The sequence below is a fragment of the Ambystoma mexicanum genome, chromosome 5q (assembly GCF_040938575.1).
Source record: "Ambystoma mexicanum isolate Mex_15411 chromosome 5q, UKY_AmexF1_1, whole genome shotgun sequence".
Taxonomy (NCBI): Eukaryota; Metazoa; Chordata; class Amphibia; order Caudata; family Ambystomatidae; genus Ambystoma; species Ambystoma mexicanum.
Genome location: NC_090933.1, coordinates 889,930,612 through 889,954,637, shown reverse-complemented (window position 1 = coordinate 889,954,637; position 24,026 = coordinate 889,930,612).

Below are 24,026 nucleotides of genomic sequence, written 5' to 3'. Positions count from 1 at the left end.
GACACCGCAGTGAGCGCCAACCGGAAAGTACGGTGACCGTAAATATACGGAAACGGAAGTAAAAACATGGGCCCGGAACGGGAAACAACACGCCGTACACCTATAAAACAACAAAATCCACACAACCACTAAAAACACTACCCTGAGACACATCCCAACCCGTCATCCACCCTAGTGAAACCAAGAAAAATGGGAAAAGCAGCGAAGAAAGCGTGCGACCGCAAGCGGCAGGTCCACTTCTCCCGTGAGGAACTCACCGTGCTTACAGAGACCCTCCAGGAGAATGCCGCCGCCGTCTTCTCCACGCAAATGACCAGGACGGCACTTGCGAACAAGAAGGCCATATGGGCCCTGGTGGCACAGCGGGTAAGTGCGGTGGGGACCGCACCCCGCAACCCACAGCAATGCAGAAAGCGATGGGACGACCTGCGGATACGCGTCCGTAGCATACTTTCTGCCAACCGCAACATTGCCACAGCCACCGGGGGAGGATCGGAATCACCCATCAAGTTGACCCCCTGGGAAGAGATCTGTGCCTCCACCATAGGAATGGAGAGCATAGAGGGAGTCGGAGGGATGGAGAAAGGAGTGCAGACATCCGGAGAATCCGGTAGGTGGGCCAAATAAAACCATGCCAAATCCACAATGTCCAATCATGTGAATCACATGTGTCCACATAGCGCAACAGTAACACATGGCCAGGAGAACGTCCACACACATTGGCCTGATAGCGCACTTTAAAACTCACAATAAATACATAAATAATTAAAAACCCCAAAAACACCCACTACACGTGCAGCAGGCACACCCTAACTGCAGGCTGCCAAACAACTGCACCCTCACTCCACACACAAATGAAAGCACCTCCAAGGCCCCGACCCAAATCACCCTCAGGTACCACCCCAATGCATGTGATACATTGCCATTCCAATTCCCACAGACCCATTAATAACGCTCGCCCTCCTTTACTCCACCACAGGGTCCGATCCAAACGACGAGCTTCAGGACACCCCTACCAGCACGCCTGCAAAGAGGGCCAAGACCAACGGCCAAAGACCCTCCACCTCAGCTGCACGCATCAAGACACGGCAGCAGCACAAATCAAGTGGCAGCACAGAGGAGGGAACATCAACAGGCACCCCAGCAGCCAGCATGCCCACAACAGCAGCACCACAGGTCCCCCCAATGGATGCCACAGAAGGCACTGCCTCTGGTGGCAGCAGCACCATAGGTGACACCCCATTAATGGCAGCATGCTCCGACACAGAAGACGGGGATGTCGAAGTCAGATCCATCCATGACCTGTCCCAATCCCCCTGTCTGTTCCATCCCGTACACCATGAGGATACCACGCAGGGGCACCCACAAGACGACGACTGGCCATCCCCCACAAGCCCTGTGGCAGGGCAACATGAGGCGAACAGCCACTCTGTGACACCACCGCAAATGGCCATGGCCCAGCAGAGGCAACAGTCCCTCGAACAGTTAATCGTGCAACAGCAGCAACTGGCCACGCTCCTCAAGGACCATGCCGATGAATGTGGGGGCACTAAGGCAGACATAGAAACATCAACTGAGACACTTAGGGCAGAAATGGAGAGAAGTACAGAGACACTAAGGGCACAAATGGAGAGTAGCACCGAGAGCCTGAGAGTCCAAATGGAGAGTAGCACCGAGAGCCTGAGAGTCCAAATGGAGAGTAGCACCGAGAGCCTGAGAGTCCAAATGGAGAGAAGCACCGAGAGCCTGAGGGGGGAACTGCATGCGACGTCCAAAGACGTATGTGCCGAACTTGCCGCAGTGCGCCGTGTGCTCACTGAGCTCTCACAAACCCTTAGGGACATGCATGGACGTGAGCAGGCAGAGACATCATCCGTTGCAAGTTCCGTCCAGGGCAGCCCCCAACGTAGATCTGGGAGGAACCTGCGCTCCACAGGCAGGGGTGCCCCTGATACCCGCAGAGGGGGCTTGCAATAGCGACTGCCCACTGACAATGAGCATCTTTGGACACTGGTGTTCGGGGGGGAGGTAGGAGGGTGGAGGGGGTGTGTTGGGCTCACTTGGGTGGCGGGTCGATAGGGTGTTCAACATGATATCACATATGCCATAAACAATGCACGATCAACCAATGAGATGTGTGGACAATGATCTTTGTGTACTAGGCCATCATAGGCGTACAGTCCATATTGTGCATGTACCAGACACACACAGTGCCACGAGTCCCGTGTCCATGTATCAGCCACCAGGCGTGAGTGCTAGAAGCATGCATCAATGAGATGCTGACGAATGTCACGGCCCTCCTGTGCCTCGCGGACTCCTTGAGGTGCTGCCACATCCCCACCCTCATCATGACCATCTTCAGGTGCTTGCAGTTCTGCGTCAGGGGGCATGGGCACATTTCTACGTACGCACATGTTGTGTAGCATGACACATGCCATCACCATCTTTGCAACCTTCTCATGGCGGTACAGGAGTGCCCCGCCAGACCTGCTGAGGCACCGGAAACGAGTCTTCAGTAGGCCGAATGCCTGTTCAATGACTACACGGGTACGTGAGTGGGCATGGTTGTAGTCCTCCTCATGCTGGTCCCGTGGGTTCCGGACTGGTGTGAGGAGCCATCTCTTCAGTGGATATCCGGCATCACCTGTATGTGGACGATAAACGAATTATGTGGAATGCCATTGCTACGTACGCACCCCCCCCCTTCCTGCCAGGTCATTGCCGCATCACATACCCCACATCATCATGCATGAAATGAGACTCACCGAGTAGCCAGGATCTGTACCCTGCGTGTCGCTCCATGTAGCGTGGTATTGTTGAGTTCCTCAAGACCATAGAATCATGGGTTGATCCAGGGAATCGGGCACAACAATGTGTAATGATCCTGTTGGAGTCACACACCATTTGTACATTCAGAGAATGAAATTGTTTTCGGTTGCGGTACTGGGCCTCCATGGCATGTGGGACGACCAATTCCACATGGGTGCAGTCGATGGCACCAAGGCAACCCGGTATGCCGCCAAGTGCATGGAATCCCACTTTTGTGTTGGTAATTTCCTGCTCCGAGCGTGGTAGAGAGATGTAGTCGTCTGCGTGCTGCAGGAGGGCATCGAGCACTTGCAATAGTGTCCGTGAGAACAGTGGCTGAGAAATGCCATGCAACTGTCTGACTGTGTGCTGGTAGGTGCCTGTGGCCAGGAAGTGGAGTACAGACACCACCTTCAGTAGGGGTGGGATGGCGGTTGGGCTATCTATCATGCTGACAAGGTCAGCCTGTGTCATGTCCACAATGGCGGCTATGGTGTCCCGGTCCAAACGGTAGAGGGTGTGGATCTGCTCATCAGTGAGGTTGAATGGATGTGCTCGGAGGCGTGGGATTGCGGGCTGCCTGCGTGGTGGTAGTGGCTGTGCTGGCGGCCCTTGCTGGCCCTGCCTTGCCCTCCTCCTCCTCCTGCGTCTCCTCCGTGCGGCCGGTTGTGGTTGGTGTTCGTCTTCTTCTTGGAGTTGGAGTACTTGCAGTGCTATCAGGTCCCCCAGGGCCAACATCGCGAGTCCTGCCGGTAGCATTTCGGAGTGGGTGTGGTTGTGGGAGGAGACTGGGTGTGCTATTTATGTGTTTTCAGGCTGTATGGCCTCCACCTGTGGTGATTCATTCCACCTGTGCAAGCTGCTCTCCCCTTTGGCCGAGCACGTCCCGCACACAACTCTGCAATTCGAGGAATGGCATCTTGCTATTACAATCATGTATTTGTACCCGATGGCCGTGTAACATTGGTTGATATGTTCATTCGGCTATGGTCCCATTGTTTCACATACTATCTTAGCAGTCGCGAACAGACTTGAGTAACGGTGGACCCTCATGCATCACTGTACCGAGTTGCAACGACGGGCGGGGCGTCCCATTTGTGAGTGAAGGCAGTTGCCATTTTCACACACAGCCGCACTAGATGGATTAATTTGTGATTTCGAGCGGCCACAGATGCCTTTTCGACGTGATGTTGCAAATGAGGAATTCGAAGGGCGGCGCTTTCGGTTATCAGCTGGCGGCGAGGAGATGCCCACAGGTCTGACTGCAAATATAACGTTCTATTGTTCAATGTCCTTGGGACAGGGGCCATGGCGAGGATGCAATTATTGATATGAATAGTTTGGGATGCGCAATAGCGAAGTGGACGATGAGGCCGGACGTTCCCAAATGCATGTTACTTCACAACACTGGAATTACGGGCTGGGGCACAGTGGATTTTGCAGGCTGCATAACGCACAGACTCAATGGAATTCTCACATGTTATGTGAGTATGGAAACAGGCGTTATCATTACGGGATGAGGGAATGATGAATGGATGCATGGACAGATGATTTGATACAGTGTTTGCCATGTACAGGGCTTCTTGGAATCTGTCCGCCTCCCCTGCGCTATGTGATGCAGGGCTGCCATAGTGGGACCATCGTCTATCTGGCCTTGTTGAGCCCTCCCTGTCTCGACGCGCCTTCAGACACTTGTGTCCATGCACGTTACCAATCCCATCTGATGGATTCTGTTTTCACAGACGCATGCACAGGTACACTCGTTTGTGATGGTGTTTTCACCTCGATATAGATAGTTATGAGTCGCAAGTGGTTTTTGGGTGGTGATGATCCTTTGGAGTGGGCTAGCATGCATATGGCTGTGGATTTAGTGTGATCATTGAAGTGAGTTGTTCGAATGTAGTTCTGATGGCCATTCTATTCTTTTTCTTTTCTTTTGGTTGACAGGTATCTCCTCCCCTTTTGCCACTGCCATCTGTATGCCACTCCTGCAGATGGCTTTTACTCCCGACACCTGCTGCTTCGTGTTAATCAGTGGAGCAGCATTACGATCTTATGGGACGATCGCCAATAGGCCACATGCCCTTACGCAGTACTAGTGGCTCGGAGCAACATTTCGGCCTTTCAGCTTGACTAGTGCCTCCCCATTGGGACGGCCCTGCGGTTCTGTGCGCTTCCATGTTGCCTTTTCGTACGAGAATGTGGCCCTGTGTACCATGAAGGAACAGGGCGTCACACAAGAAGTAGCTGGTCATTTCTTGCGGATGCAGCCCACAATGGTGAAATGTGTTTTGGAGTTCATGGCCTAATGGCTGTATGGGCTTGGTGAATTTGTTGTGCATTAAATTTCTATTCTGATATGGGCCGTGTAGCGTTCTTCTTTGCAAGTGATGTGGCATATTCCTATTTGGGGAGCGATGTATTGTGAGGAGATCTGCATTGGGTTCCAGCTTCGGAGTATAGTTGCGTGGTACTGTGCTGGGCGCGTTTGCCTACGAAGCCCAGTGAGGTCAGGGATGAGGGCTGCCAATATGACTGTTTGAATGATGTCATGCTCAGGGGCGGGGGATTAGGTTTTGTGTAACAGATGCCGGTCAGCCAGGTGGACTGGTGGAATGATGTGATTTTCGGAATATTGCTGGTCACAGGTGCCTGTGTTTGCGTGCGTTTCTTGGTGGGAGACTGAGGTCATGTCCATTGGAATGGCTTCTGTATTCGTGCCATCTGTGCCCTGCAGCTCCCATTGGCCCCTCTTGAGATTCTTTTGTTCGTTGGCAGGCATGGGTGACTTGTACATTTCACTGGTTGCATTGTGACTTCATTGCACCTACGGGGAGTTGTACAATGTGGCCAGGGAGCGGTGTACAGGCACTCAGTGGGGCCGTTTACGGTTGATTCGCGATGCCGTACTTCTCACCATGGCGGAATGGTACTTTCCGCCGTGCTTGATGGCGTTAGGTACATGTCCGCTAGGGTCGGAATTCGCGTACCGTTGCGCCATGGTGGTATTTACGGTTTGGCATGGCGCGCGCGCGCGTACTTGGTGCAGTTAGCGTTGGCGTTCACTACGGTGTCGCTAATGGCATCGTACTTTGCTGTGACGGGTCATAGTCGCACCGAGCGCTATTCGATGGCGGTATTGCATTTCCGCCATCGTTTTTCGATTTCCGCCAGGGTCGTAATGAGGGCCAATGTAAGAAATTGGTCAAAGTGAAAAGGCATTCTTTGCTTGAAACAGCAATATTGTAAGTAGAGGAGAATTCATTTATTTTATTTTCTGAATCTAATGACAAAGAGGTGGATAATCAAGCTCCAGACAATTACTCAATAGTGAAAGCAGACAATGTTTTGTAAGTGAAGAAGTAATTGTCCACGAATAACATTTCTGGAGGATAGCTCAGGGGCAACGTGCTCGCCTTGGAAGCAAGACAACACGAAGCAACACATGTTTGATCCTCGGGTCCACGCTTAGAAGCCTCTTGATATTAAGTGCATTATAAATAACCTATGATATCATATAATCTAACTTTGTTCATGGGCCTTTTTTCTTTAAAGATTCCATATTAAAACTTGTTTAATCCAATTTTGAATGCAGAAAGATTGTTGTTTTAAAATGAAAACTCCACGAGTGCTGCTATGGATATGGGTACGGCTAGGAAAGAGAATTTAGCCAACTCCCCGAAGATTTTCAAGGACCAACGAGAGCTCCCCAGACGCCGCCAGAACCACAACGCGTTCCAAGACTCATGCCCTTCTATTGGGGCAAACCCATTTTAGGGTGCCCTGCCCTTCACAAAGAAAATAACTCTTCCTGGGGCTCCCAAAGGCTTCTCTAGGATTGCTTGGGTGACCGCACTGGGCACTGCATGGGCGCCCGTCCATGCTGATCTGGGTTCTTGGATCTTAACCGGACTCCCTTTCAATCCACCGAGAGTAATAGAGGCCATCATCCTTTCCATTTATCAGGACCGACTGACCCATTTTCAACTGGAACCCTTTTCCACTTTGGCCTTCAATGTTCACATTTCAATATTTTTTTCTACCATCAAGATCTGCACCTGCAGTGGATCCATCCGGGCCCGCACCCTGGGCTTCGGTGTGCAATGCAGTGGCCCTCCTACTCATCCCGGCTTAGCCCATGCCGCTCTCAGCGTCAGCGACCGTCGGGGATAGGCCAGATGCTCCAGACCAGACTCCATGGACCACATCCATTTAACTCCATTTACCTCTCGATAGTTTCACACCCTCTTCAGCTCTTTCTTCAAAGTTTAGGGTACTTGTTGGCTATCGGTCTTGCACCCGTATTTAGCCTCAGATGGAGTTTACCACACAATTAGTGCTGCATTCCAAGCAACCCGACTCTGAGAAGAGCCAATCACAACATGTCAGAGGCTGCTACCAGCCTAACACTGTCGACAGGTTGAGCCTCGATCAGAAGCACTTGGTTTCCCTGAGCAACGCCGGGGAGTCGGTCTTCTGTACACCACATATTCTGCACCCTCCGCTGTATGAGGATTTGGCACTGGGCTCTTCCCTCTTCACACGCTCTTACGGAATGAATCCTGGTTAGTTTATTTTCCTCCACTTAGTAAAATGTATAAATTCAGCAGGTCACCACATATGATCTGAGGTCACAGTCGGGAGCCTAAGCTCGGGCAGACAGCCTTGGGTTGGAGGGAGATGCTCGTCCAGGCACAACTTGAGCGAGTGATAGGGGTTCCTGCATGCCTCCACTACCGGCGCATGGGGCCAGCACCCCACAGAAAAGCTGTTCCAAACTACTGGGAAAAAATACATGCTTGGTGGAAAAGGGCAATGACATGGCTCATGGGGACCCCACCACCAAACGGTGACTTGCGCTGGTGCCAGTCATCCCCATCCACTCTGATCTGACCATTGAGGAGCTGCCCGGATGCTCAGCCATCACTCTGCTTGGAGGGGGAGCCACCCACGTAAGGGGGCTCCCTTGAGTCAACATGGTCCCTTGGTCAGTGGATGTTAGTTGGTTGAAACAACGGCAGAGGCCGCCCAAGAAGTCCAACCCTAGATGGACCAAGTGTGCCAAATTGATCCCGTGGAGTGGGTGGAGGCAGACAGATAGGCCGATAGGCCGCACTGCCATCCGTGCGCAATTCAGCCAAGGTTCTCTTGTCTGTCAGGAGCCCTACTGCTGGGAAGATAGGCCTCTCAGAAGAGCAACAAAGGCTGTTTGTGGGCTGGTAGGCACTCCCAGCAGGCTGGCATTGCTGGAATATCTTGTGGAGAACAGCCTTTGGCTGGCTTGGGGGAGCTTCAGTGGTTTCGCCCGGCAGGGACAGCAAGAACCAAGTGAAGCACAGACAGAACACAAATGCAGTAGAGCTTTGCAGGGCCAAAGGGCCTACCGGAGCACCCTTGCCGCTGGGTAAGGGGGTAGAGGTGGCCACCTCATATTGGCAGCTACTGCCCAAGAGCAGGGCCAGCAACCCTAGCCATCCTGGAGCACTGGCCAAGGCATGTTGGAGCGTTTCCCTCCAGGGAGGGCTGGGGCCCCGGCTGGGTGTGCAGGGTGCTCCGCTGGCAAAGGGTCAGCCAACTCTTGTAAGAGGCAGGCATTCAAGGGTTTTGGCAGCATCCCTGGCTGTCCTCGTGCGAGCTCTGATCAGGGCGCATTAGATCTTTTCCCTACAGGCAGAGCCTGAACACCTACCAGAGCATGCAGGGACCTTCGCACGGCAAGGGGCAGCTGACCCATGTGTGAAAAACAGGTAATTCCTCATCTGGCGACATTTCTGACAGTTTGAGAAATCCACCCAGATGGTGCTACTTCTGTCCCAAACCAGAGCTCTCAAGTTTCCCTTTGCCTCCTTCCCGCTTTTAAGTGAGCTCCTCAAATAGAAAGGATTTCCTCCTTGGATGTCAACATGGCAAGTCTATTGGCACTGTTTGCAAATATTACAGGAAATGTGACAGAATCTAGAAAACTTGATATTAATGGAACCCCCAAACGTTTGCTACAATTTGATTCCTGTCCTGACTTTTGGAGGTAAGTAGAGCCTTTTATGATTATGATTAAGATTTAGAAGATTTATGAGTTAGCCAATGTATAGCTATTTCACACAGCAGATATATCCGGGTAGCCTTGGTATGGCACTTAGAAGATTTCTGAGGGTAGCTTGCCTATTGCGCTTAGAAGATGTATTAGGATAACCTGTCTATGGCACTTGAAGATGAACTAGGATAGCCTGTCTGTTGCACTTAGCCTTGGTATTGCACCTAGAAGATTCATGATGTTAGACTGTCTGTTGCACTTGTCGGACCTGTGAGGAAAGGAAATGAATTGTACATAGTAGATATATGCGGGTAGCCTTCATTTTGCGCTTAGAAGAATTCTGAGAGTGGCCTGTCTATTGCGCATAGCATGTCTATTATACAGACGATCTGATCGCAGAGCTACATCAAAGATAAAGCTCCATAGTATGAATGCCCTACTTTGTCAGCCATTTAGTTACCTACCTAACCTGAGCCACCTGACCTGATTGCGACCCTCTGATGCTCACTCTGTTACTCGTCTGCAGCACCAGTGCCTGGATACCCGGCCACGCGTAGCGCATTCAATCCTCTGCCGGCACCGTGCCCGCATAATTGCAACACTAATACATTCTCTGTTCACCCCTATACCCATACATGTGTACACAGCCTTTGTTTAAACGTGTATCCAGTAGAATCTTGCATCAGCTTGTTCAAATGTTTGTTATTCGAACAAGCCTATTATAACAGTTGTAACTAATTGTACCCACCTTTACTGCTACCTTTACTGCTAACACTTGAATCTGCCCATATCTTAACCTATTACACTAGATACTGATAACCCACCAGTTCCCAGGGAGTAAGCACTAGGGGAAGGGGGGTGTAAAGCCTTGGAGGAAGCTTCCTTCCCAACTTGTAAACAGCCCCTGGAAAACCAGGAACCAGAAACAAAATCTCCTGCCCCTGAAAGCCTGCCTCCCAAGGAGCAGAGGGGGGGTAGAAGAAACAAAGGACCCAAACAGACCCACTTTGTGGAGGAGGTACAGGTCTTCCAATTTGAGGGAGAGGTATCCTCAGAAGATCCTGGGAAAAGGATCTTCTCCTTCAGAGATGGGGGAACTCCTCCCTAGGAAAAATGGGTCCCAACGGATGCCAATTCAGACTGGGGAGATGTGGAGACTGAGCTACCGCCGCCCATCATCTCATCCCAGAACCCACAATACCGAAATCCCCTGGTTCAAACCCATCCTGCTGACTGCCTCCAAAAAGGGGGGGGGCGGCCCAGAACCGGAACCAGGGGAACCAACAATGGCTCTGATCTCCAGTTGCCAACTTTCTCTTTCAGATTTCCAAGACTCTCCGCAGAATTCTGCCCAAATCTCTTCTTGTCCAAAACCAGAAAATTAGCCCACCAGTTGTCCAAAAATGTGCATTATCTGTGCCCCCTTGAGGAGAAGGAGGGAAGATATTATGCCCCGGTACAAGTACAGGGGCAGGGGCAGGGTACAATTTCAGCGCTGGTGGACACTGGATCTCAAGCTACCCTTCTGTCCAGAAGGGCCTTTGATGAACTGAATTTAGGAAGGGGAGAGAATTATCGTATTCCTCTCACCTCTCTTCCTGGACAACTCCAGAACTTTGACAGGAAGGAAAATCCCGTCGAGGGGACGGCAGATTTGGACATTAAAATTGGGCGACACAAGGTGAAACACCCGGTCATAGTAGTGACTCCAGAGGGCACCCCTTGTTTACTAGGGAACGACCTCCTGAGAAGGTTGTCACCCCTAATAGACTGTGTAAACAAGGTCCTCTGGACCCAGACTAGCCGACCAATAAAATTAAAACAGAGTATCAACCATGTTAGTTTAAACGGCACCTGCCACATGGTTGAACAAAAATCTGACCAAGTAGAATTTCACTTCCAGAACAACCAAATTCCAGACGTGACAGTAATAGCAGTAGGACAACAGACTGGTGATGGGGGGTCCTCTCTAATCAACCTTCCTTCCAGTTTAAGGTGGTATTCCACACTGGAAGGAAATACTCTGAAATTCTTTACCAATCCACAACCAGACATTCCCACCCCAATAGTTCAGAAAGATGTGAAATCAGCTCAGAGCCTGGCTGATATTCAGCAAATTGGAGATCAGTTGTTCATCCCTGTTCAGTTAAATGAGGGGAAGGACTCTGTTCTCGCCCGAGTGTGTGTGAACAACGGTAAGAGCTTCATCAGCGAAGCCATGTTCCGCCAACTCCCAAAAGATCCAGCCATTCCCACATTCAAACTGATAGACAAATGGGAAATGGACCTGGAAGCCCCTAATTCCAAACATCTCCTGCCAAGCAGGTGTATGCTCAAAATCTCCATTGGCAACAGGAGCATAGTCCATAATTGTTGGGTCGTGCAAGACGTCACTGCCGCCTTTTACTTAGGCAGTGACATTCTCAATCGCTTTGCCATTAGTTTGGACCTAATAAACTTCAAAGCTTTGTCCCGATTAGCAGATAATCCCATGGGCTTTGATGATTCAGAAAAAGCATTTAGGTCAGCTCAATTGCTACCTTATGCAGTTGAAATTCAGATTAAAGAGGAAGTCACCATCCCAGAAAGGACCCGACAATTCTCCCTGGAAGTGAAAGCTAAAAGAGGACAAAAATTGAAAAACCCTGATGCTTATATTCACCTCAATGCTTCTCTCCAACAGCAAGGGTTGGGGGTAAACCCAACGCCATTAGTCAACATAGAACATGACACCATTCCAATAGAGGTGGATAACAGCGACTTAAAGAGTATTACTCTAGCCGCAGGCACCATTATTGGAATGGCGGTTGATGACTGACATTTTTCCATTGATCTAGGAATTGAACTGTTAGGACCAATCCCCAAGGACTGTTTCGACAGTGACGGTGATGACAATACAACACCAGACAGGATTTTCACCCGGCATGGGGGGAACTTCCTGGTGTACACTTCTTGCCCTTATGTTAAGGAAGATGTGACTTGTGACTTCAGGAGGGATGAGGTGATTTTCCAGGTCCATGAGGGCTGCCTTTCCCACCTGAAGCCTCCAGTCCAAATCAGCACTCTGACCAGGGACTTCTCCACCCAGCTGGAGGAGGCCGCTGAGATAGCCAAACCAGAAGTCTTTCCCGGCTTCAGGCAGATGGTGGAAGAGAGGGACAACCTAGCTGATGCCTGCGTGACTCTGGAACAGAAGCGAAAGTTGAAACAAGTTTTCTTGGATTTCCAAGATCTCTTTGCGGTAGACTCATATGACTGTGGTCGCACCGACATCCACACCATAACAATTCCCACGGACCCTGGAATGACTCCAGTGTTTGTGAAGCAATATCGTTTGCCTCTCGCATCCATGGAGTCCCTTACTGAAATAATTAAGAACCTTGAGTCCCGGGGAATAATCCGTCCAGTACACAGCACCTTCAATAATCCGGTGCTGGGAATATTGAAGCCAAGTGGCCAGTGGAGACTCTGCACCGACCTTAGGGAGCTCAACAAACGTGTCCATACTTCCCGATGGCCTCTGCCCTACATTGACCAAGGGCTGGCCCAGATTCAAGGGTCACAAGTATTCACTGCAATAGACCTGACCAATGGATACTGGACCGTGCCTGTCAGTAGGGAGGACCAATACCAACTGGCTTTTACCTTTGGGGGCCAGCAGTACACCTGGACCCGGACTCCCTTCGGATACCTCAACTCCGGCAATGAATTCAACATTTTCTTACATAAGGCCGTGCCCGACCTGGGTGCGAGGGGTAACCTGGCTTACGTAGATGATGTCCTCATCAAAAGTTCATCTGTGGAGGAACATATAGCGGAGATCCGTTATGTTCTGACGCAGTTGAGGGCCGCCGGAGCAAAACTTTCCTTTCAGAAAGCACAGTGGTGTAGAACCTGTGTTAATTTCTTGGGGCATGAGATTACTCCTCAGGGTCTCTGTCCCCAAGAAAAGAAAGTGGAAGCACTTCAGAAGCTGAAAGACCCCACAACTCTGTGGGAACTAAGGAGCCTCCTTGGACTGACTAATTACAGCAGAAAGTTCATTGAAGGCTACGCAGATATCACTAGACCCCTGATTCATCTCCTGAAGGGGGGGGTCAAGTGGGAATGGGGTCCAGAACAATCCGAGGCAGTAAGACAACTCAAAAGAAGCCTCTCACAAGCGCCTTGCCTAGCTTACCCTGTCAGAAACACGGAGTTCTTCCTGGAGACAGGGTTCTCTAATACGTGCTTGACGGCAGTATTATACCAAAAGCATGACAAGGTCAATAAAGTAATCTCCTATGCGAGCAAAACTTTATCCTCTGTGGAGGAAAAATTCAACGATTGTGAGAAGGCACTCCTGGCAACGGTGTGGGCATTGAAGAATTACTGCCTGTTTATCCAGGGGGAACACATCATAGTGGAGACTCCACACCAGCCTCTGCAATAGCTCCAAAGTGACAGAATCCGGGCCGGAAATGTGAGTAATTCCCGAATTACTTCCTGGATCCTGTCAATGCAAGGCTTTCCTGTAGAGGTCAGATATGGCCAAAACAAGAAGAGTCCCCTCGCGCAAGGTCTGGCTGACTTGCATGATTGTGCCAGAGAAAACTGTCTCGAGGACGGAAGTCTAAAAATCAAGGACAACATGGAGGCATACCTTAATTCCCCAAACAAAGTCTTTGAAGAAGACAAGTGTGAGGGAATGCCCACTGTCTATGTGGATGGATGCACGTACCATGTTGAAAACAATGGGGAGAAAGAGCTGGTGGCCAGCGTAGGGAATGCATGGGTGAATGAGTCACCAGAACCCTCCGCTGGATAAAAAATTGGTCCCCGAAGTAGTCAGGTGGCAGAATTGATGGCTGTGCATCAGGCCATCCTCACTGCTGTCCAGCATCAACTCTACGAACTGGTCATAATCACAGATTCGGATTATGTACGGAACGGGTTCGTGGAGCACCTGGTTAATTGGAAAACCAGAGGCATGTTATGTGCTAATAACAAACCCCTGAAACATGGGAAGTTAATCCAAAATATTGATGATCTGGTCACATAGAATGGGATGACCATCTACTGGAAAAAGATCAAGGGTCATTCCAAAGTAGAGGGACCAGACAAAACTGGAAATGACTTAGCTGATCAGCTGGCCAAAACCGGGGCCATCCAAGGGGATCTAATCGAAATAGAGTCCCTGTTGGGGGAAATCCAGGTCACTGCTATCACTAGGTCCCAGACAAATGCTCACAATGATCTTTCAACTGCACAATGGAGTAAGGAGACCCCTGATGCTGATTTAATTACAGCTCAGAAGGGGGATCCAATTATTGGTAAGTTTTACCAACACCTTGAGGACCCTGAGAACTTTCCCCTGACGGATATCGATTACATTGGGAAAGAGGACCTAAGAGTGTTGATGAAATGTCCAAAAATGTTCCGAATCCAAGACGGTTTGCTGGTAAGGAAATCCACAGCTGGCCACGATCAGTGGGTGGTTCCTACCTCATTCCGAAGCCTGATGTTAAGTCACGCCCATGATGCGGCCACCGCCGGTCATAGGGGGTTTCACACAACACTGGAAATCTTAAGAGAGGTCGCATACTGGCCACACATGGGGCAGGACCTCGACCAATACTTGAAGGGGTGTCTTGTGTGTGCACAATTTCAGCCATCATCCCTCACACACCGTGCGCCTCTCCAAAAGAGGGGGATGACACTGCCATGGTCAGATTTGCAAATCGACTTTGTAGGCCCTGTAATTCGCTCGTCTAGAGGAAACAAGTACATGTTGACCGTTACATGCTTGTTTACCAAGTGGGTGGAATGTCTCCCGGCCCCAAACTGCAAGGCAGAAACAGCAGCTGCCCTGATGATTAACCACATCTTTTCCCGTTTCGGTCTACCTCAAAGGATTGAGTCAGACAGAGGTAGCCACTTCACCAGTGAAGTAATGACAAAGATGTGGGAGATACTGGGGGTCAAAAGGAAGCTACATATTGCTTACCGGCCAGCTTCTTCTGGAGCAGTAGAGAGATACAACCGAACCATTGTGAGCATATTAAAAAAGTTTGTGGCAGATTCTGGGCCAAGTTGGGATATCCGATTACCTCTGGTCCTAATGGCCATCAGATCTCCCCCTTCATCTGCAACTAAAATGTCACCATTTGAGTTGATGACCGGACGCAAGATGGTGCTTCCCCAGCATCTGCTCTACAGGACCCAAGAGCAGACACTAATACATGCCTCCACAACTCATGAGTATGTGGAGAATTTAAGGAAACACCTTCAGCAGGCTTTTGCCTATGCTCAGCGGAATCTAGAAAGATCAGCTGATAGCATGAAAACCCACCACGACCTGAAAACCACCAGGAAAGTATACGAGGTGGGGGACCGGATCTATCTATACAATTTCCAAAGGAACCAGGCCAAACAGCGAAAATGTTTGCCTACATGGAAGGGACCGTTTGAAATTATAGACAAAATCTCCCCTGTTGCATACAAGATCCGCATCCCCAAAGGCAGTTTGGCAGAAGGGGAAGACAAGTGGGTACATATAAATCAGCTAAAGTGTTGCCATCCCAGGCACACGCTGCAGCAACTGGAGGAGTCCTCTGCAATACCAGAGGGGACCTCTCCAGATTAATTCAGTTCCAACCCTAAAATATCCCACATATAGTCTCTAAAATATTATGACGCTTGTAACTGAATTATATCTTGTTTTTCAAAATTGGAATGCTATGTCTATTAAAGTATAAAATGTATATGTCGCCACACTATATCAATAGTGGGGGAGAAATGTCTATGAATAGGTATTGCCGCTTTCCTTTGTCGTCCTAGGAGAAAGAAAACCTGGAGACTGACCAAGGAGGACGACCGGGGACCGGGAGCAGAGACCCGAGGGGCCCCGGGTACCGCCCAAAATTCCCATCAGGACCGGCGAGGAGAACCGATCGATCCAACCGGATGGAGAAAAAGATGCTGAACTGTGCCATTTGCGGAATTGGAAGAAGATGATGCGGACATACCAGTGCGTGGGTCAAAACATTCTTCGCACCCGACTCCCCCTCGACTCAAATTCAAAGTGCAGTCAGGTGGGGGGGCTTTGTCAGGTGTATTGACCCACGTTTGAGTCATTAAGCTGCAACATTTGGTGCTGTGGGCTTAGAAAATCCAAGATGGCCAAAAAGCCCACATGTGCGCCAGAATCCAGGAGAACCGCGCAGTTTGTGCGCACACCAAAATGGTCGCCTAACCTTCCACCCACCAGTGCGAGCGTGATGGGCCAGGGGTGCCATGAGTGGAATGTGTGCCAAAGGAAAAACAGCAGTGCCCGTTAGCTTAAAAAGCCCTTTGAAATCACCTTGGTTTCTCTGAATGCAAGCTCAAAATGCCTATTTCAAACATTGCAGGATATTCAAAAATCTCACTGAACACCAGCAGACATTTGGCAGAATGAAGTTTTGTGTGCATACAAAATCTGGAAAGAAAAAGAGCCCAAAACAATGTTCATAACAAAACTGGCTGAGCTGTGGAGGTCAGCAGCTTAAGTTAAACTGAACTGAAAACCACTAAAATCGAAATGTTTAAATTAAATGAGGGACCTACTTTTGAGTGTCACATAGTTTGTAACTGTTGAAATGTCATAGTTTTGAACTTAGAATCAGCATTCTAGCTGCATGTGTAATAATTGTCAGTTTGATTTGAATGTAGAAAACTGGGAACAAAAAGTGACATTTAGCTGAAACCTGGCTTAATGAAACTGGATTCTGCCTGACAACTACCCCCGACAGGAGTTGAAACTGGATCAACAGCTGTGTTCCCAGGCCTGGCTGCATTCTGCTGCCCCCACAAAAAGGAGGTGACACCTCTCTGATTGAATTACCTGGGGACTGCAGGAAACTGAACAATGGAGTCAGGCAAATGTTATATTGGGGGGGGCGTAAAGTGGCTTCCTCTTGGGAGAAGTGGGAGGAGAAGTGCCTGTGAGAGCCAGCTGAGCTTGGGGGAAGTGGATAAACCAGTTCTTCCACCATGTGCTTTGGAACCTAAACCACACCCATCTGGGCCAGAGCATAATTTTAAAAAGATAGATAACTCATAGTGCGGACTGGTCAAAATTATATAAATAATATCATTATTCTGGTGATTTTTCTGTGCATGTTTTAAGAGGTGTTAGGACCCTGTGGTGTATTCTGGGGGGTTGCTAGCGGAAAATAGGGTCTTACTCCAAATGTCTACATGTTAAAAATCTGACACTTCATCAATTAATGTCCATACTCCTTGCGCACATGTGTGTAATTTTTGGTAAATGTCCAATATTGGTAAACCAGTCAAAAAGCGCAAAATGTTGTCATTTTTGAATGCAAGCCCCCAGGAAGATCAGAGGCGGACAAGCATGGACCATAAGGCATATATAATGTGTACATGTAATTTCAACAAATTGTGTATCTGGGAAATATATATTTGAATCAAATATAGATTTGTAGGCAAACTGACCAGGGGAGGATCCTCTGATCCATAAACAGACCTCATCATGATGACAATCCATTTCCTTCCCCCAATCATGGGAGAGGGGAGAATTGGGCCAATGACAAGTAGAGAGGGGCAGGCTCAGTTATGCCACACACACACCCACTCCCAAAACACATAAAAAGAGACTGCTGGGACAGGTAGAGACATTCAATTCCATTTTCTGCAGGACGCTCTGCCGGGAGACTCCAGACTTCACATCCATCAATCTCCAAAGACCAGAACTTTACTTCAGAACTTAAAGCAAGGGCCTTATCCCACAAACTGAGAACTCTTCTCAGCAGGCCTCAGCATCCTTAAAATCGTCTGCAAACTATTCCACAGCCGGGCGAGCTGTTTGAATTCTGTGCCAAGAACTTTTGCCGGAACCGCAGACCAGACCCAGACCGCTGTGAGCAGAACCAGAGATACGGCTCGCTGTGAGCAGAACCGGTGCCTGATTGACCCGCCGAGCAGAGAGAACCGCCGCTGGACGTGTTGACCAGATCCGTGACGAGGCCTATTTCAAATTTATATTGTGAGTACCTAGCAGAACTGTGCAGAACTAATCTCGTAGTTAAAATAATCTGATCCAAACTATTTTAACCTAAGTAGAACTGCCTCCTAGTAATCCTGTCATCTGTCATTCTAAAGCTGCGAGCTGTCATCTGTCATTCTAAAGCTGCAAACTGTCACCTGTCATTTTGAGTTTTACTTTAAATCCGAAAATCTACCTTTATTAAATCGTCCGTATCTCTGGAACCGTTTGGGCTAGGAACTAAATGTTTTCATTTCAAACCTGTGATTCTAGGCTTTCCAACGAACCTAGAACCGACTTCCTACTCCCTTTACTTTTTCCCGCAATCGTGATTTACGCACTCGCGAAATTTACCGCGATTTGCGATTTGGCTCAATTTCTCCACTTGTCAAAATAGCAGCTCCATTCTTTCCTTTGTTAAAATCCGTTTGCAACCTGGTAATAACTCATAGAGCATTGCTAAAGTGAGCCTGAACTAATACCAACAAGCATCTCTCACTCACCCTGAATCTCTAGAGGGAATTAAAATCAGTTAGCACATTTTTACATCCATCTCCTTGCATTGCATATAGGGGGGGTGAATTGCCACCAGGGGAAAAGTGAACATATTATCTCTTGTGAAACCAAAACAGTTTATTTTCTGTACTGCATTTATTCCACCTCGCATTTCCTTGAAACCATAAAGCATTTCAGCTACCTCATCCTCTATACTACTCCTAAGTAATCAAGTGTACCACTGTAACATTACCCATTGTGGATCCACATCATATGTCTAAGTGTACAGATATTAATTTGTTATAAAAGTGTGACACATATATATTGTTTAATTTTTCAAATAAACCTTTTAATTTGCAAAACAAACCTACTTCTTGGCTCAGTGGGGTCAGGGGGATTCTAAGAGGGGGGTGTTATACAGGGGTTGTCATCCAGAGTACTGAACTGGACATAAAAATACATCAATAAGGGTTTTCCTCAGCATCCCAGACTAGGCATTGACTTAGCTGTAGTGTTGATTGAATATCGCTTACACTAACTAATAGTCCTGCAATGAGCACATTCGCCCAGACCTAGCAACTTGAATTTGCTCCCTCCCAACTGCTAACACATTGCATAACTTACTGCGTCTCTACCTAGTGACAGCGTAAAATTGTGCTATATCGGTTCATATTGGGTAGATTGCGCACCACTGTGTTTCTCTTAGTCTCCCTTGCCCCCTTACTACACTAGGTTCATCAGTTAGCTCCTTGAGACATATTACTTCACCAGTACCTAATTGTAAGCTCATAAGGTACATGGCAACAACTTTGGAAACTATGCCTACATTGTCCCACCCTAACAGTCCAGCCCATGGACAATTATCAAGTAATTTGAACACCTATTCGGGACCATCATACGCCAATAGACCATGTAATACTGCCTCCAGAAACATAAGGCTCTTCTCCAGGCTAGCCAAACTATTTGATCCATTGGCCTGCTCCTGTTACGCTCACCTTGTCACTGCAGAAGCGTTGGGGCACGGTTGCAGCCAGCCCTGAACTTGATTCGCCCCATTCAGGCCTCCCCCTCAGTAGAAAAGCTGTGAGCGGTGGTACGTGGTGATACTGCTCCTGCGTGGAGATAAGAGTGTGCGAGTGCGCCAATCTGTGATTGTTGTACCTCTCGAACCCTTCACCCCAGTACGGTTTCTGTGAGCACACGCCAGCCCATAAAGCTCACCTGTGAATTATGGAAGATAAGCTCTCCGTCCTGCTACTTCTGGCAGGGGTGCGTCGAATGGGATCTAGTTCCTTCACTGATCCCTGATAAGGATTAGTCCAGTCCAGCTGCGACTATGCTTCTCCTTATGATTGGTAAGTCTTTCTTGAGCTCTTGTGGTGCTGTTTGTTCTGTTTAATGTATTTATATGTTGCTCCTATTTATGCCCGCAATAATGTCTCTCTTCTGTTCTCTTCCCTTAGATGGAAATGCGGCCTCAATGGAGCTGTGAGACGTGAGACGCGGCCAGATGGAAGATGGAAGATGGAAGCTACCGCAATGTTCAACAGCAGGTTAGTGATGGTTTAAGGAAAAGCGTGAAGTATGGCGAAGCGCAACCTTAAACTGACAGTTTTTTCGATGTCTAACCTTGTCTTCTGTTTTTCCTTGCAGGCGCTACTGTCGATGATGGAGCGCGTCGTGCTGCGGTGCCAAGATGAAGATTTCGGCGTTCCGGAAAGTGTAAAGATGAATGCTTGGTTCGCCGAAGAGATGTACAGGTAAGAACAGCTTCTCCCAGTTGGTACGTATGCTGGCAGGTAGTCCAGGAAGCAGGATCTTCAAAGGTAAGTCTTACCTCAGGCGACAGTGAGCGTTACGCTGCTTGCAAGTGCAGAATAACGCAAAGTGTCTGTCTTGAGGATCGGGGCAGCTTGTATAGCTGAGATCGTAGGAACGCCCATTAGGGTCGTCTTACCAGCAACACCCTGCCACTCCTAGAGAGTGCGCACGTGCGAAGGCAATTCATTAGCAGCCACACCCAAGAATACACTTGGGGCTGCTTAATGGATGGAATGTTCAAGGTTAATGCATCATTTTTATTGGATGAAATGTTCAAGGTTAATGCATCTGAAGTGCTATGTCCATAATAAAAGCTTTTTGGTGTTAAATGGATGTTCTTGTTTACTTTTGTTCATGAGCCTGGTGCCAAAGGCACCAGGACAGTGCCCACCTAGGTCTCCTGTGCATGCGGCCCCTGCATTCCTGTGCCCCTGACTTCATGACCATGACAGCTCCATGACTAACCCAGACTTTATGAGAAAAAGCCTACATAACAGGCAAGCCACTATTAGAGAAAATCTCCTGCTCATCTCGCCGCCCTCTTACTCCCTGCACAACCCATCTCCCACTAAAACCAGTTCAACTTTACCTCACATTGACTCACAGCCCATCGGAGCTTTTACGAGGCCCCGACCCTACCTACCACCAGACACCCCAGCCAGAGATTAGGTTTATGGAGTGTTTCCTGGAGATTTGAAATATACAGGTTAAACATGAAGGGGGCTAACATGCACCCCTGCCTAATGCCTGAGTTAACCAGCACCTCTCTATATAATCCTCCTTAAGAATGTAGGCAATTTCTCAGACTGCTATTGGTGAGAAGCAATAACAGCATATTTCATAAGGCCGGCGGAATTCCCCACTTTCAAAGCTTTAGACAATAGCGGTTCCTATCCACTTTATTAAATGCTGCGCACATATCCGATCTGGCTGAGATTTGGGGTTGCTTAGTGGGTATGAGTGCTTTAAAAATTGGCATAGGGTTTATCATTGCTTTATGCCATGAATTATGTCAACGTTTTATGGTGTAGGAGATAAAATACTATTTGCAAGATTTGTAACGAAACAAACCCAAGTTGTAAAGAAAATATCCTAGAATTTTGTGGAGGCTGGAGATTACATCCTTTAGTTGTAGCTCAATGTGACATTTTTGTGAAGGATGAGTGGAAACAAGACAAAATTCAAATTATGAAGACAAATATATAGGAAAATGTATAGAATTGTTTGGTGTCAAGAGAGTACAATAATTTGTTGTAACTGAGTGTGCCTTCTTTTTGTGTCAGACGAGACAAAATGCCACTTTGGTAAATAAAATCTTAAAAATATTTGGTGGTAGATGATTACACTCAGTGCCTATAATTGAGTGAGCAACATTTGAAGAAGCACAAAATACCAGTTCCAAAGATGTGTGATAAGACAAAATACTATCTGCAAAAATAAAAATTATTTGGGGGCAGATTATTACATTCAGTGCTGTATCATTTTCAGTGGATTAGACAATACACTAGTGAAGAACATTTGTTACACTTCTTTGGAGGGAGGAGATTGCATTCCTTGGCTGCAACTGAGCGCACCAACTTCACTTTTGTATGATGTATGGAGTTGCAAAGATGTGTAACAAGAAGAAATTCTAGTTTGAAGAAACATTTTTGAATTGTTTGGACCAAGAGATTATATTCAATGGTTTAGATGCTTGTGCCAAATATTTTGAGCGATGAGACAAAATATAAGCTGTGGTAGAATAAATCTAAGAACGGTTTGGGACATGAGAATTCATTCAATGATTGTAATTGAGTTTGCCAACTTTATGTTGTGTACATGACAGTTTCAAAGATGTGCGATGAGGTAAATTCTAGTTCAAAGACAAATCAACAGAAATGTTCCAAGGCAGAAGATTACATTAATTAGCTTGCAGGGTAGTAGGCCACACATTTGTGACGGACAAGACAAAATGCTAGATGTGAAGAAAAATATAGTACCATTGTTTGAAGGCAGGCAATTATACTAACTGGCTGCAATTGTGTGGACATCAGATAATATAAGTAATGCATATAATATCGTAGAACTGTTTGGAGGCAGGATATTAAATGCCCATAAATGTGTGTGCCAGGTTTTGGTGACATACAAGACAACATACTAGATATGAATAAAACATCTTAGAATTATTTGGAGACAGAGGCTACATATATCTCCTGAAAGTGAGTGTGACAATAGTATGTGATGAATGAGATACAATACCAGATGCAAATATTTGTGATGTAACAGAACACTGGTTGCAAAGAAGAGATTGTTAGCATTGTTTCTAGGCATGAGGTTCAATGCCGTGGATGACAATCAATATGAACATTTGATAGACGAGATGAAAAGTAGTAGCATTGTTTTGTGGTGGGGTTACATTCTTTGGCTGTTACTTAGTATGCCAACTTTTTTTTAATGGATGAGATAATATTCTAGATGAAAAAAATGTGTGATGAAACCAAATACTGTTTCATGCCACATGGTATGAATGCCTTACAAGAAGGTAAGCTATATGACTGAATAAATGTACTCGACTTACTATTAGGTTTAACATGTTGCAATAAACACACACATACACAGATCCGTGTCGCTATTGGAAAGATAAAAATGCATTTTGTTTTACACAGGCACTGCTGAGCACACACTGAATTGAATGTGTCCTTCAGAAATTGCTCCACTGTTCTAACTTATAATGTAAACAGCACACTGTTCCATGCCCTTTGCCAATAAAATGCAAACAGCAGCCTTATCAGCATATTATTTTTAAAACAAAGTTTTCACACAATAGAAATTAAACTTCGTCCTGGTTTCCACATGTAAAATACAAAGGGCCTCATTACAAGTTTAGCAGTAGTCTTGCCGGTAAAATCGGCAGGCTGCCGCCAAACTTGCACATTTTTCCGGCCCCTGGCAATGGGGAAATACAGGGCCATTACAACCCTGTCAGACCCTGTATTTCCCCATTGCTAGGGGCCGGAAACGTTTACTCCCCATTCCCATTGAGCCACATAGGGCTCAATGGGAATGGGGAGGCCAGATGCACCGTCACCATTCAGAATGGTGCTGGTGCAGCCGACACGCTCTGGTTGTGGGAGCCGGTACACCCGTCAGGTCCGACCTGGCGGGTGAAACGGCATCCGCGAGCAGAACTCCTAGGTTGCCGGTCCGGTAACTACGGTACCAATAAACTTACCGGTACCGTAGTTACCAGACCGGCAAACTTGTAATGAAGCCCACAGGGTCCTTTTATAAGACTACCAATTCTTGCACTCACGTGTAGATGGACCCATGCATGCGATTTTCAACCCGCACAAACCCGGAATGTATTTGTGAAGAGTGAATAAAGGCCAAGTCAACTTTACTCTTCACTTTTAATCTCCTCTTTGCTAGAGATAAAAGCTGCATGTGAATTAGGCTATCCAGGTGGCATTTTATAATGGATTTCAATGGAGTATGTCGGGTCTTCAGCAGGTGCCAAACCAAGGTGTATTCCATTGGAAACATTAGGTTTTACACTTGCATGAAAATCTCATGCAGGCGTAAAACCAAGTGCTCTCTCAATACTGAGGTAGAAAGCAAAGCAGCCATGCACACTTTGCTTTGCTGTCCTCCTATGCCTTGGAACAGCAGGAAAAGGAGATGTGGGAGCAAAATGAAACCATAAAAGGCACTTTTTAGGCTTTCATTTTGCACACCACTCATTAGACAATGGGCCTCATTATGAATGCGGCGGAAAGGCAACAACGGCGCTGTTAGTGCTACCGGCGCCTTTGTTACCTCTCTGCCACATTAAGAGTCCTGCTTGCCGGTGCTGGACTGCACGCG